The sequence below is a fragment of the Topomyia yanbarensis genome, chromosome 3, assembly GCF_030247195.1.
Source record: "Topomyia yanbarensis strain Yona2022 chromosome 3, ASM3024719v1, whole genome shotgun sequence".
NCBI lineage: Eukaryota > Metazoa > Arthropoda > Insecta > Diptera > Culicidae > Topomyia > Topomyia yanbarensis.
This window is the reverse complement of record NC_080672.1, coordinates 377,416,955-377,431,380: the sequence shown is the minus strand read 5'-3', so window position 1 is coordinate 377,431,380 and position 14,426 is coordinate 377,416,955. Positions and strand designations below refer to the sequence as shown.

Below are 14,426 nucleotides of genomic sequence, written 5' to 3'. Positions count from 1 at the left end.
TTCCACGAATTTTTCAGTATTACTCATCAGAGAACCCTCGAAAGTTGGCAAACCAATGGTGAACTAGGAAGGTGGCTACATTCGATAGTCCCTAAGGTATCGGCGAAACTTTGGTTCAAGAGGATGGGTATGGGTCGTGACTTCATTTATGTGATGTCCCGACTCATGGCAAACCATTACACGCTGGATGCACATCTCCGGCGTATTGGGCTCGTGAAGAGTGGTATCTGCGCTTGTGGCGACGGCTATCACGATATCGAGCACATTGTCTGGGCGTGCACCGAGTACAGATCCCCCAGGTCTCGGCATATCGACACCTTCCGGGCCCGAGGAAGACCAACTATCGTACCTGTTTGAGATGTGCTCGCAAGCCGCGATCTTCTCTATATGCCCCTCGTATACACCTCCGTAAAAACCATCAATATACAAATTTAACTGCCCCTTCTTATTTTTCTTATCCTTCTCAGAAGCGCCCTCTTCCACCTGTACCATACACCCACGAAGGTTTGATGCGACTCCAAGGCGACACAAAACATCTCTGTCGAATGAGCCAACAAACACGGGACCTACAGCACGAACATCACACGCGCAACTCGAAGTGATCCACATCTGAGCCGTACTATGGACCTCTGCCGTCTTGAGGAGAACCACCCAGCGTCCCAGTACATGATTCTTTCTGATGAAGGCCACCCGAGCCTGTAATCTATGTCGTTGATCTCCCGATGCCTGAAACTGAAAGTTTTTAATTTTCTCCCGCTGTCATCTTTTTCCACCCTACCTCCTCTCACTTTTATACCCAGAAGAGTAACCCCTACGCCCCCCCCCCTCCATATCATCCAGAATCATTTAGCTCTTTCTGTCTCTTCAAGTTTTAACTATTATATTACATAATCTCGTTGAAAATGCCCAACTCTGTTACCACATAAAACCAACTCCAATTAATCTCCCTGAATCTTAACAAAATTCAATCAGGCCCTCTAGTTATTACTACTTTTGAGAAAGTTGTAAAATTGTCCCCCTTAGTTAAAAATTATTTGCTGCAAAAATCAATATGTAATCCCCTAGTTTTAAGTAATTTCAAATGTAAACCAAAACAAAATTGGCACCTTTAACTAAGCTAACACAAATGTGCCTTATCAAATAAACGAATTGAATAAAAAAAAACTGTTTTAATCCACCTAATGGTGCAATTGTGCCTTTCTAATTTATCCAAACCATGATTTAATGCCTGGTTTTGTTCAATATAATATTGTTGAAATGTCTATTGCTTAAACATGAAATAAACAGTGGTGGTGATTGATGAAAATATTGTTGATCTAAAATGATACATATCAACGTTGAATGTTGTATACTGATCCAATTGTCTTTGCTTATCAGGTCTACCTATTTGTAGTAGGCGATAAAATCCAAATACATTACGCGCCAAATAGAACTTTTCATTCGTCAATAAATGCTGTACTATGTGTTGTCAGAGGCAACTCAGCATTGAGTGAAGATCGGGCCAATAGGGATATTTTCTCATCGCAATCGATAACTTTCGATACTTGATGAATGAATCAAATAGCATTCGTTGCAATTTTTTTGGGCATGAAAATGAGGATATTTTGGCATCAATAGTACTATCCGAGGCTCTAGTACCATAAAGGCCCGTAACTATAGGTTTCAAATGCTTTTATTATGCATAAGAGCGTCAAAACTGTCTCAATCACTTCGATTGAATTCGAAAAAACCATGGATCTCGTGCCTCACTTCTAAATGGATAAGAATCGAACATAGTGAAGCATACTCAGATTGAAAAATGATCGCGCGGAATGCATGAATGGAGGGAATGCAAACAAGCGAACTTGGTTACGCATTTCATCGATACTGATTTGTTTGCAACTTGAAAATAGGTTACCATGGAAGGTTTTCGTCTGTACACATATTCATGCATCGAAACCATGGATTACTATCAGGTTTGATTTGGTGATGAGTGTTAATTTTAATGAAAATTGGCTCCACTGGAAATAAATGTCTATTACATTCTTATTACACTTGATGAGCATATATCACTGCACGACTGTCACGAACCTGATAAGCAACATGTCGATACTGACACACTTGAAACAAACAAAAATATAATATTTATATAGTTCAATGTTGTCTTCATGTTAACTTCATGGTGGAGAAGGGAAGGGATATAATTACTGGGAGAGGGAGGATGCGTCGGGAATCATCTAACTTATTGTAGTATACGGGGTGGATGAAGGGAATGCATGTGGGAGGTTGGTCTGAGAGGGTGGGGGTAAGAGAGGGCTGGGGGTTGAGAGGTAGGAAGTGGAGGAGTAGATGGAAGGTGCAACACCGAACTTCATATTATACTTGCCATTTGAGACTAATTGAAATTTGGTTGTCATCACCGAAGTGGCTTTAAATTTGGAATTTGCCCGGAACCCCGGGACTTCCGGAATTATCGATAGTGGACAATACATTCCAATAATTTTTGATTCGCCATCAGTGATCTAGGCCTGCGAATCGAAGTAAATTGATGTTAATTTTAATAGATTTTAAACCTATAAGGTATTACGATTGTACAGGTTTATATGAGAAATTCCTATGTGACCGCAATCACCAACCTGTAACTCCGGAACCAAAAGTCAGAACTGAATGAAATTCAATAGCAGTCAATGGGAGTATTATATCATTCATTTGAAATCAAGTTTTTAAACATCGGTTAAGAGTTTGCTAGCAAATAGGTGTGAAAATAGTTCGGGAACTTGGCGAGTTCCCAGGGGGCATCAAGATCCGTCATAGGTGACCAATGTGGTCAAAACTACTTTAATTGGTCATTAGTGATCTAGACCCGCAAATCCAAGTAATGTTGAACGTATTTGAATATGTATTACATTATACGGACATCATAGATTTACCAGTTTATATGGGAATTTGCTGTGTGACCCCACTCTTCAACCCGTAACTCCAGCACCGGAAGTCCGATCAACAACATAAAAACAATAGCCACGGTGTATTTATTAGAACAATTTTATGCAAAAAAATTCAGCATCTCTGAAACTTCGGAATATGAAAGAATGGGCTTTCCCCTTTCATTTGAAACTAAGATCAAAATAATCCGTCGGGGGGTCTAGAGCAACTTTTTTTTTTAAGTTTTTTTCGTAACGATATAGGCTTTACTACTGGAGCTAGTTCATATTCCTGTCCCTAGATGGTGCTTTATACATTCGAACAACACTAAAAGTGAGAATTTGATAGAAAACTTAATTGTCTACAAGTTTGTTGACCACTAAAAATTGATCTGAAATTATCCGGAAAAGTTGCTTAAGATTTTAACAAAGTTATATCTAAGATAGCTTCACACGAGGCCTAGTGGTTTGAAAATATGTTTTCACGCACTTATTACATTACCAAAAAAGAATTAATATAATAGGCTTAGTGACATGAACATATTAGACGGGATTCATTACGTTGACAATTCTAATTGACCTTTTGAAAATTAGGATGTTTGACAGAGTCAGAAAACTATTTGTGCTTTTGGTTTGTAATCTTTCCCGATTGTTTCGAAGGAACTACCATTCATCGGAAGGTATTGCTTGGTTACAAGGGTTTGCTTACATTTATGTTTTAGAAAGGACCATACGTCGTATAATTTAGGTTATGATCGCTTCAGTCTGCTATTATAATTCCGTTCAAGACGAAATGTTGGGACACACCGTTTCTAATTTAACGCAAACCACAGCAGTAACTGTCCAAATTATTGTTTAGCGTGAAACGGTTTATACAAATTTTCTCCGCATAGCATATTGTGGCAGTTGAATTTTACGGCCATTTCCTATCAATTATGCGAGATATCGTTACTAAATTGATCCTAGATTATGCGAAATGTATTACTTTTGAAAACAAAATATGATATGAGTACAACAAAAACCTTATATACAAAAAAGTCCTCGAATATATCCCAAAAAAATTATCTTAATCCAAAGACTCAAAGTTTTTTGTTAACTGTTTGTCACATTGAGTTAATTTTGCAAACGGATAATCAGCGTTTTTAACCATGCGTTGCAATGAAATCCGCGAAATAGTGCAATGGTGCGTTAAAAGTTTCATTGAGTTTGTTCAAATATAAAGGTTGAAGTTCAGGACAAGTCAATTTTATACGAAGATGCTAACATAGTAGGAGATTCATGTAAGAATAGTTATCAGTCATCCCTGAGAACAATCGAAAAAATGAAATAGAAGGCATACATAATTGAAAAAGCTATTTCTGCGGGAGGAATCACTTACCTTCATGAAAAACAATATTAATATCATACTAGTTTGGTCAACACTTATCTAAGACTTTTCATCTCAAACATATTAATGGTGCCCTGTATCAGGTAATTTTAATTTTCAGCTGAAAGATGAGACTTTCCAAGCTCTTAAATTCCGCTGAATTCACTGTTGAACTAAACACAACTGTTTGGCAAATAAAAAAGTGCTTGTGAATTGACAAACCACTAGGTCTTCTGTGAAGCTAACTTAGACTTAGAATTCGTTAAAATATTAAACAACTTATCCGAAAAATTTGTTTTTAGTTGGTAACAAAGTTGTAGAGAATTAAATAATCTATCAGATTCTCACTTTTAGTGTTGCTCGAATGTCTACAGCACCATCTAGGAGCAGAAATATGAACTAGTTCCATTGTAAAATCTATGTTTTCACGAAAAAAAACTTCAAAAAAAAAGTTGCTCTAGACCCCCGACGGATTATTTTGATTTTGGTTTCAAATGAAAGGGGAAAGCCCATTCTTTCATATCCTGAAGTTTCAGAGATGCTGAATTTTTTTGCATAAAGTTGTTAAAAAAAGACACCGTGATTGCGTCTTATGGGAGCGTTATACCGTTCATTTGAAACTGAGTTTGTGCAAATCGGTTCAGCCATCTCTGAGAAAATTGAGTGACATTATTTGACACAAACACATACATACACACATGCATACACACATACATACACACATACATTTTGCGATCTCGACGAACTGAATCGAATGGGATATGACATTCGGCCCTCCGGGCCTCGGTTTGACAATCAATTTTTGGAGTGATTGCATAGCCTTTCTTTATATGAGAAAGGCAAAAAGACCATAGACTTGGGTGCAACTCCCAACTCCTACTTAGCAGAAAGCAAAGGACTCTTCACATTTCCTTTCGATCATGTCCATATCAACCTGCCTAGTCTTAGTTTTCCATTTTAAGTTTATAACTGATTCGCTCTAGAATACCTATCCGTCTTTCAAATTCGTTGCTTTCGTTTCTCTTAGTCTTAAATTTAGCGAAAATAGCCAACATAATCTATACAGTAGAACCTTGCAGCAACTGAAACATAGTCACATAATAATATTTCTGTTTAACCAATTGATATTTCTACTAATCAAAAGAAGTACTATTGACTTCTTCCTTTTCTTTTTTGTTTAGCCGCTGGCTCTATCCCAGGGTGCCCATGCGTAAAGACTGTACTGCAAACAGTGTAGTATCAACGAATCGGTTTTGAATACATGGAAAAAATCTATTCATAAAATCATGAAGAAAACTATTACAAATCAGTGAATTGTTTACGAAAATCGTAACCAAGCTTCTCATAAAGCATGAATAAAATTATTTTTTTACCTCGTATTCATTAAATTATTTTTGTTTCCAGAACACTATTTCACTCCAAAAAATACATGGCATCACACTCTAATGTTTGGTTGGTTTACTGTGATTGTTTCTTGAACATAGGTCTAGTTTTTTAATTTTTTCTAGTTTAGTTCATAATTTGAGGATATATTGATTTTGAATAACTATAACGACTTAAAAAGCCGAGATTTAGACGGAGTTCTTTATTTCAGGATGATTGTCAAAAATTACGTAATTGTTGTGTATGTTATCGACACATTTTATTCATGAGCATACTTCTGGCAGAACAAAGTGATTCATGTTTATCTATTATCCACGATCTATCTGACACGTCATATACATTTCGTCGTCAATGTACATTTATAGCTCGTGTTAGTTTGATTTTTTCTACACTTTAGGCAAAAAATCTCATAATAGTTAACCAATCTTCATAATAATTGAGAAATCAATACAGAATAGATAGAAATATTGTCTTTTCCGAAATGTTTCCACGCTTTATAATTTTGGAAAGTACACAACAGAGGTCAATATAAGGAACATTTAAAAATGTGTCATTTGCCATTCGTTAGTTTATTAAGTCGATTTTTTTTAAAGAGTCACAATATTTTAATTCACATGTAAGAACTTGTAAAATCCTATCATCAGATAGAAAATATGACGCAACGTTGATTACGTCAAATGTAATTTTCATCTTTTCTGAGTATAAAGTTGAAGTATAGCTGATATTTGGAAACATTGCAACGTGATTTTGAGCGAAACTCATATTTTCAATGTTAATTATTTAGCTGTTTTGCTGATTTTATTGCGTTTGTTATCATCGAGAAATTATCTCAACCACTAGTAAACGGAATCATTGCGTAAATCAAACATGAAGTTTAAGCATCACAACAATGTACTGTTCCAGCAGCTACAATATCTTTTGTTTGGAAAAAATCTTCCTTATCACAACGCATTACCTACTATCCGCAAAAGTGTGTTGAAATACGCACATCTTATCTCTTGTTTTACCCTTGAACAAGAAAAAATGTTCGAAACACGGTCTGTATTAACTCAAACAACCCATCAAGAAGAAGAAGGAAAGGCCAAACAAACAACAAATGGAAGGTGTTCTCAAATGCACATCATCATATTTGCGCCACAGCAAATTTATATCCTCTGCATGCATTTCGCGAAACACTGATAATTCCACACCCGACAGCCAGCTCATCTGTGATCTTCTTCAGCTGCCGCTCGTTTGAGGCTCATCTATACCCATATACGACGCAGATACTCATGCCGGTGGAACTTCCCACCCCGCTTCGCAAGTTTTATTTTGCATAACACTATCATTTTTTTCTTTCTTATTATGATCAGCCAGTTCCAATCCGAAAATGATGTCATGCCCCGCGAGTTCGGCCTAACTTGTTTCCTTTCCTGTGTTCAGAATGACAGTCAGAACGTGATCAATTCCACCAGCGATTATTCACGTCTACGTTAGAAGGTGATTGTGTCTGTTTCTATTACAGACTAACTGCCCTCAGACATGCAGGAGGATCTGCTGAGTCCCAATCAGTCAATTTACTAATTAAATACCTAATCACGGATCACGCTATGACAACACCTGTAGACCTTAACCCGGGCGAAGTGGCAGCTGAATTTGGTGTCACCTTCCGAACAACTCAACAGAGTCGCTTCAACTTCGAACGACCAATCAATTAAGCACACCCTAGAAATCTAACTAACTTCGATACGCACCAGTTGGAGCTACTTTCGACGATCCAATTTCGTTTAAATGTAGTTCAATTAGGAACCGATCGGTATCACACAATCACCTCTAAACACCCCGAGGCAACCGAGCCAGAGCCACTGGGGAGTGTCTGGGTAAACGGGAGGAAAAGATAAGGCGCGATCCAATCACGATCAAAGCTCGCGGTCGACTGGCTGGAGCTTACTTAGCTGCTGGAACAGTGTGGTGAGAAGTTAAGTTCTGATCACTTGACTCGGAGATGTTTGTGCGCCAGAGACCTGACTAGTGATGGGCTACAACTGGTGGATATTATTTGCTTGCGCGTGAAGTATTCATGCTGCTTAATTTGGTTGGGGATCGATTCGTTCGATGAAATTGAAATCGTTGCCGATCTTAACCCTCTTTTTCAGCAATGATACTACTAACTAATAATTTTCTCTGGTTGGGGTTCGGACCAATAACGGCTCATATGGGACACTAGTGCTTTACCGGAATCCATCAGATCGGGGTAATTGTATCAAAATCCAGTATTACCTCAATTTTTGAAAACAATTTCGCTGTACATGAGAACTGTTCTTTGTTTACAAACTCGTTCAAATGTTACGGTGCTATTATCAGCATTTCCATTAATTTTTTAGTTCACATCGGAAGATTATTTTTTTGCTAGTACATTACGCAAAGTGTTTAATAGGAAACTTTACAAAAAACGAGTTAAATATTAACGTAAGATGTAATAAACAAATGAGGTTAATATTTGCATTTACCATTGTTTTCAAAAATTGTAGATTCATTACTATTTTCTTCCATCTCTGCACTCGGTTTATCCATCATCTCTTATTTGTCAGACTCATTACTAGTTTTTTTCACACACCTCGTGACACTCTCCGATCCGGCCCAATCACATACACCAAAGTGCGCCGTCGGACACATACGGATTGGTACAGGAGGACAATACAGTTTGCTCCACACGCAAGATATCTCGTCGCGTCGGTATACGGGTGATATACTATAAATACTACAGTAAACAAATCGTTGACCGAGTGGATGTGACGTCACCACCATATCGAAGTTAGTAAGTACAATACGCACGGTCAGCCAGCAAAATTAGTTGCGATCATTCACTACTACAGCAGGTGCCATAACAGACCGTTTAAGGGTATATCGTATTACAGCAGTTTGTACTAAGGAAAGATGAATAAGCTCAGCCAAGAGAACTTGCCCAGCAGCAGCGTTGTACTTTAGTAATAATGAGTGCATAAATGTGTCGGCATGGGTATGGAAAGCAAAAATATGACCTACGGCGATGATTATGCAGTCGAAGAGATGATATAGACGCAAACAGTAGTTGGAAAATGCGCTTTTTGTCTTACAATAGTGTGGGAAAAATCAAACTATTATGATCTTCCCATTTACTGCTGGCTGATCGGGCAGCTAGCAAAATGGCAATACTTTCATCCATATATGAAATGTTACGTATCTGTTCGAAACATGCATATTAATACTGTACCACAATTAAATCAAAAATCGCATTATCAGTCGTAACAATGCTTGAATTTATTGAAGTTCCTAGTGCATATTTATAATAAAGTACGTAATAGTATCAATGAAGTTAAATAATTCGTAAATTGCAAAATGATCGTGAACAAAGCGTATTTGCGGAGCGGACTGTTGCTTCAAACCTATATTATGGTATACTAAGTGTATTCTTTGTGTAAATATAACTAATCCAATCATGATAAACCTGTACAGATGCCCGACCATGTGATTCGTCTGACAACTCACGATGGAGGCTTGTCGCAGCGTTTTCATTTATCTACTTAGCGCTACTGATGACCAGAATGACAGTTAGATGGTGTATGTTTTAGTAATTGTTGGTATAGAAACCGATTAGCACATTTTGAAATGAGTTGCGTGGCTATGAGGACACGTATCACTGAAGTGACAATCAAATCTAAGAACAAAACATCGTTTCTAATCGTATCTTCTACCCTTATCATCTACGTGGTCGAACAACCCGAGTGTTTCGAATCGTATTTCAGGTCTTGGGCAGTCTCCATTATGCCTGTCGCACTTGACCTTCCGGCAGTCGTGCTAGTACACTGAGTGCACGCAGCTTTGAAAACCTAGCGAAACCATCTGAGGGCACCAGCGGGTGCTCGTTCGGTGAACCATCTGCGAAATTTTTTCGAAATCACTGGGCACGGTTGTTTTAGAAACGCCTTTGCTTGGCGACACGTTTGTATATTTCTCCAACAATTGCGGTGCTCGGACGAAGCCCTGGACCGTATTTTTCTCGTATCTAACTTGTCGAAATTAGCTGAAAAGTGTGCATTAGATTTATTTAAAGAGGTGCGTCAATTGAAGCAACAGGTCGCGGCTATCAACGAAACGATTACTGGTAAATCGTACGAAATTACCCAATCGTTTACAAACTCAAGCTCTCCTTCAGACCAATCTTCTCCGTTCTCGTCAATCCAACTGCTGCATGGCTCCCGAAACGTTTCTGGTCTTGGTAATTTGTCTGACTCGTTACCGAGCTCCTCCGCTAACCTCTGCTGGCTATTCTTTACGGGAGTGAATAATTCAGTTACTGAAAGGAACATCGCGGATATGGTAACAAAATCGCTAGGAAGGAACCCTGCCGTTGTGAAAAAACTTGTGCCAGACTGGAAAGAAGTAGCTTCGTTGCCTTTCATTTCATTCAAGGTTGAAGTAGATTTGAAACTGAGAAATGCTGCATTGTCGCCATCAACTTGGCCGAGAGGAACTTGCTTTCGGGAATTTCACGAGAAATTTAACGTATGGGAACCTACAGAATAAATGTGTTTGTGTATCTGATAGTAAGCCAATTGAATTTAACCCAATAGTCGAAGCGAAACAAGATCATTTGCTCGAACAAATTTCGGATACATGGCAGCATTACACACGGTCAATACGAGTTGTGATCGGAAGCTGGTTTCCCAGTATTTTGGATGGCGATGACCGTCACCTAACTCCAGTCATGAGGGATAATGTTATCCTCAAGAAACTTATTAAATAAATTCAACAAGCATCTCTTGACAGAGTTGCAAGTTTAATTTAATTTAGTTGGGCAGTGGGCCTTTATTGTTACATGATATGAGAGCAAGTGAGAACTGCACCATCGAAAACGGTGTTTCGTTCGCGTTATCGTGAGGGAACGCGGTGCGGCAGATCTTCTGTAGCGGGGAGGACAAACCTTGTTGGTGAAATCGGATATCCAACGGTTTGAATATTCCACGCTCTCGTTAGTACTGTTTCGGTTTCGTAAGCGCAGGGCCATGCTCCAAAGAGTGATCATCGATGTTTCTCTCGTTAGCCCGTCGACGTACCGGCGCCAGTAGCTACGGTTTTTTGACTTTCATCAAACTCTTCATGCGCGTATCTGAAATCGGGTATTGTCGGTAGCTGGCTGGCAGCCCGTCGTCCCGAAAGCCTTCTCCGCGTACACGTCTGAGCACTCTTTGTCCCACCATGGTTTGGAAGGACACCCGCGAAAGTTCGCGTCTGGTACGCGTTTAGTCTGAGCTTGAATCGCGGTATCGAGAACCAAGCCAGCCAGGAACCCGTTCCTCCTGAGGCATCTCTCGTGGGGACTCGATTTTACCGGATATCGCGGACGCGCAGCTCTTCCAATCAATATTTCGTGTGATGTCATACGAAACATTAATTGTATTCGATGGCCCTGAACCGTTAGCAATTACGATTGATAGATGTTCGCTGTTCTCTAGGGTGCCGTGTCGTTGGCGTAGCTGGGGGTCCGCGAAGAAAAATATATTTTCCGAGTGCATATTGAAATTTCAAGTCTTGTTTCCTAACAATCTGAAAATAACATATTGATAGCATACAAAATCGATGTTTATCCGTGGCGGTTCGCAGCAACCCAGGGTAATTTCGAATGGGTCCGTGGTTGACGCTGGCTTAGAGCGTCCCTGCAAGAAACGCTTAAAATTCTCCTCGCGTTGTTTGTACGCGGGTTTTGTCATGATATCATGTGAGTTTCCCCTACAATAAAGACAGTTTTCAGCATTCCTTCCACAGGAATCATCCATACGATTCCCACCGCATTTCCCACAACGAACGTTATTGCAACAATGGGTGGCTGTGTGTCCCAATTGTTTGCAATTAGTACAGTTCATGGCCCACGGCACAAAGAGGCGAACAGGTAGACGAACCTTGTTAAAGAGGAGGTAGTGAGGTAGAGCAAAACCGACGAAGATCACCAGGTCTAAGTTGACGTATGTTTTCTTCCCGTCAGCTGCGACTGATGCTGAATGCAAACGTTTGCACTCCAGTATCTTCACTGTCTTAACCCTCCGGAAGTCGCGCTTATGGCCCACTGAATGAGCAACCGCTGGTGCCCTAAGGCGATTTCGCTAGATTTTCAGAGCAGCGTGCGCTCAGTGCACTAGCGCGACTACCGGAAGGTTAAGCATGGGGCCTTTGAAACAGTCAGTCCCAAGTTTCGGCAGGTCCTCGCAACCCAGACTAGAATCGGAGACTACCCCGCAGACTTCAACCCTGTTAGCTGGAATATACACTCTGCACTCCTTCGTAAAGGGCCCGTAACCAGCAATATCGTTTGCATGATTCAAACTATTCACTACCACCCGAAGCTTATCAGGGCGATTTTTCGATATTTCTAACATTGTAATCTATGATTCTTAAACATAAACTACTGATTTTTTCGAAAATATTTTTGTTATTAGAAAACTTGTGTCCACTTTAAAAAAATGAACGGTCCTTATAACTGATCTGAAAAAGAATAACCCTCATCCTTCGATCTCCCCTACATTCGACAACGAAAGGGTGCAACACACGGTGTTAATTTTTGCCTCGATACTATGGCTAATTCCTATGTTAATTAGTCAATGCTCTCATTTACACAGGGTGCGATGTGGTGCTTTTAGAAGAAGATGTGAGAAACATTTGTATAAATAGTAGATATGAAACATTCAAAATGTAGAACCCGAATCAATTATGAAAATGCATTCAATCTACCTAGTGTGTGATAGTGTGATGTGATAAGTGATAAGATCTTTCTTAACCTTGTTTATGCTCATATTGTTTGGAAACAGCTATAACTCTTGGTTTAGGCCGACATGTCTCATCAAACTAGGAAGGGCATTCCATTCATTTGTCTATTATAAACTGAAAATGAAGCTAACATTTGAATTTCACTAATTTTATTTCAGCAGCACAAACATCTTCTGGTTTTGTTGTGTATTTTTTGTTGGTGTAGATAATTAGTATAACGTATATAACAAATATAATGGCTATTTTTATTTCAATTTTCATGTTTGTGAATTCAGTAACATTGTTGTTTTATTAATCAAATTTCAATGAAATGTATTATTAAATCGTGCTCAGTGTTTTAGTCGAAAATTGTTAGGGAAATGAGTTTTAATTATTTTAATTTGTGTAGTTTGGAAAAGCTAATTGATTAATTGAAATAATTACTTCACACGATACTTTTTGTCAAATTTTCCTAGGATATACAGGATGACTCGATTGAATTGCAATTTTTCAAAACGTAGCAGTTAGTTTTTAGATTATTTTTATTTCTTACCATAAGGACAAAAATTCGTTGTACATATTATTATTCCGTCTTTTTTAAATTTTTGATACGGCGGCACAATCACATTTTTAGAGCATGTGGAGATTTTCTCAACCACTACCATCTTTATCAGTATTGGTATAAGTCATCGTTCACTGTAAGTTATGGCTTAAGAAACGAATGATTTATTTACATGGATATGTCTATATTTGGATTTCAGCCCTAATTGTAAGCTATAGTAAACATTCTACAACACTGATGCAATAACTTCCACACACTTTCAAATTTTCTCTATCTACGTACATATGGGTATGATAGGTTAGAAAGCTATTCAGTACAAAATTAGATGCAGTTTAGTAGGGCCACTTTGTATTGAACATTGAGAAAAATTGATTACTACCCTACACCTGTTTTGGTAATTATCATATCAAACCCTTGCGAGGAATAGATTCTTCTATTAACATTTCAAATAATTTAAGATACCATAAAAGGGAAACAAATTGAAAAATTACCAAGTGGTATATCGGAAATGAAAACCCGTTGAATACAAAATTCGCTCCACTGGGAGAAATTTATCCGCATTGATTTCGGCGACAGCGCCAATTTTGCCACAAATCAGCTGTAATTAACATACTGAAAACTAGACTAGTCCGGTTGTAATTTGCATGACCGAAATCAAGTGCGAAGAACCCTTAGCCTTCTGTTCCGACATGAATAGGAGGACCTTTCGTCCGAGTCCAAGAGCATGGTCGCAAAGCAAGCGTAACTCATTACAATTTGCCACCAACGCCACGAAATGAATTCGTTACACGATGTTGATAGATTCCACTGTGAATCGCATTTCAATTTCCATTCCATTCCAGTTTCAACCGATACCGGGATTCTAACTAAAGCAACAGTGTACGCGTTAGGGTGGTGTTTTAATAACAAACTGGTGGGTATAGCAAATTACAACTTTCCTTGGGTTTTGAATATTGAATCAAAATACATATGGAAAGATAATACAGCATAACAAATTTGGTAAACTAAATTTAAACGAGTTTGACCTAGCTTAGCAATAGAGAAAAAATATTGTCGAGCAGCTCTTTTAAATCCTTTGCATAAATAGTTGAACTTTAATTTTAGAAACGTTGTTCGAACAGATTCTTTTTTTAATATCAAATCATTGAACAATCCGTGTACTCTGAATCATGACCGAATGTATTTTAGATTTTCAGGTTTCTCGATCTTCTAGAACGCATACGAACCTTCATCGATTGCACGAATCCCGGACTACATACGCGGATCGTGCCATTGGAGCATATAGATATAGATTCCGATTCTTGATTTTTTGATTGCACACACAACGAATGGGGGATCTGCCCCGAATTCGAAGACCTCTGCTGAGCATAATTTTAGCTGGTCTCTCTTCCGGCATTTGCGCTACATGCCCAGCCCACTGTAGTCTACCGTGTTTATCAGCCTTCCAATGTCTGCA

At 38.7% G+C, this 14,426-nt stretch overlaps 1 protein-coding gene across 2 annotated transcripts in view; it reads right to left on the bottom strand.

The window, feature by feature from the left end:
* LOC131689132 (uncharacterized) overlaps window positions 1–7,552 on the bottom strand; it is a 28,404-nt gene extending 20,852 nt beyond the window's left edge. For both annotated transcript variants that reach the window (XM_058973990.1, XM_058973991.1), the window contains exon 1: window positions 7,383–7,552. The gene's annotated coding sequence lies outside the window, so the exon portion shown is untranslated. The remainder of the gene's footprint in view (window positions 1–7,382) is intronic.
* Window positions 7,553–14,426: the final 6,874 nt, after the last annotated feature.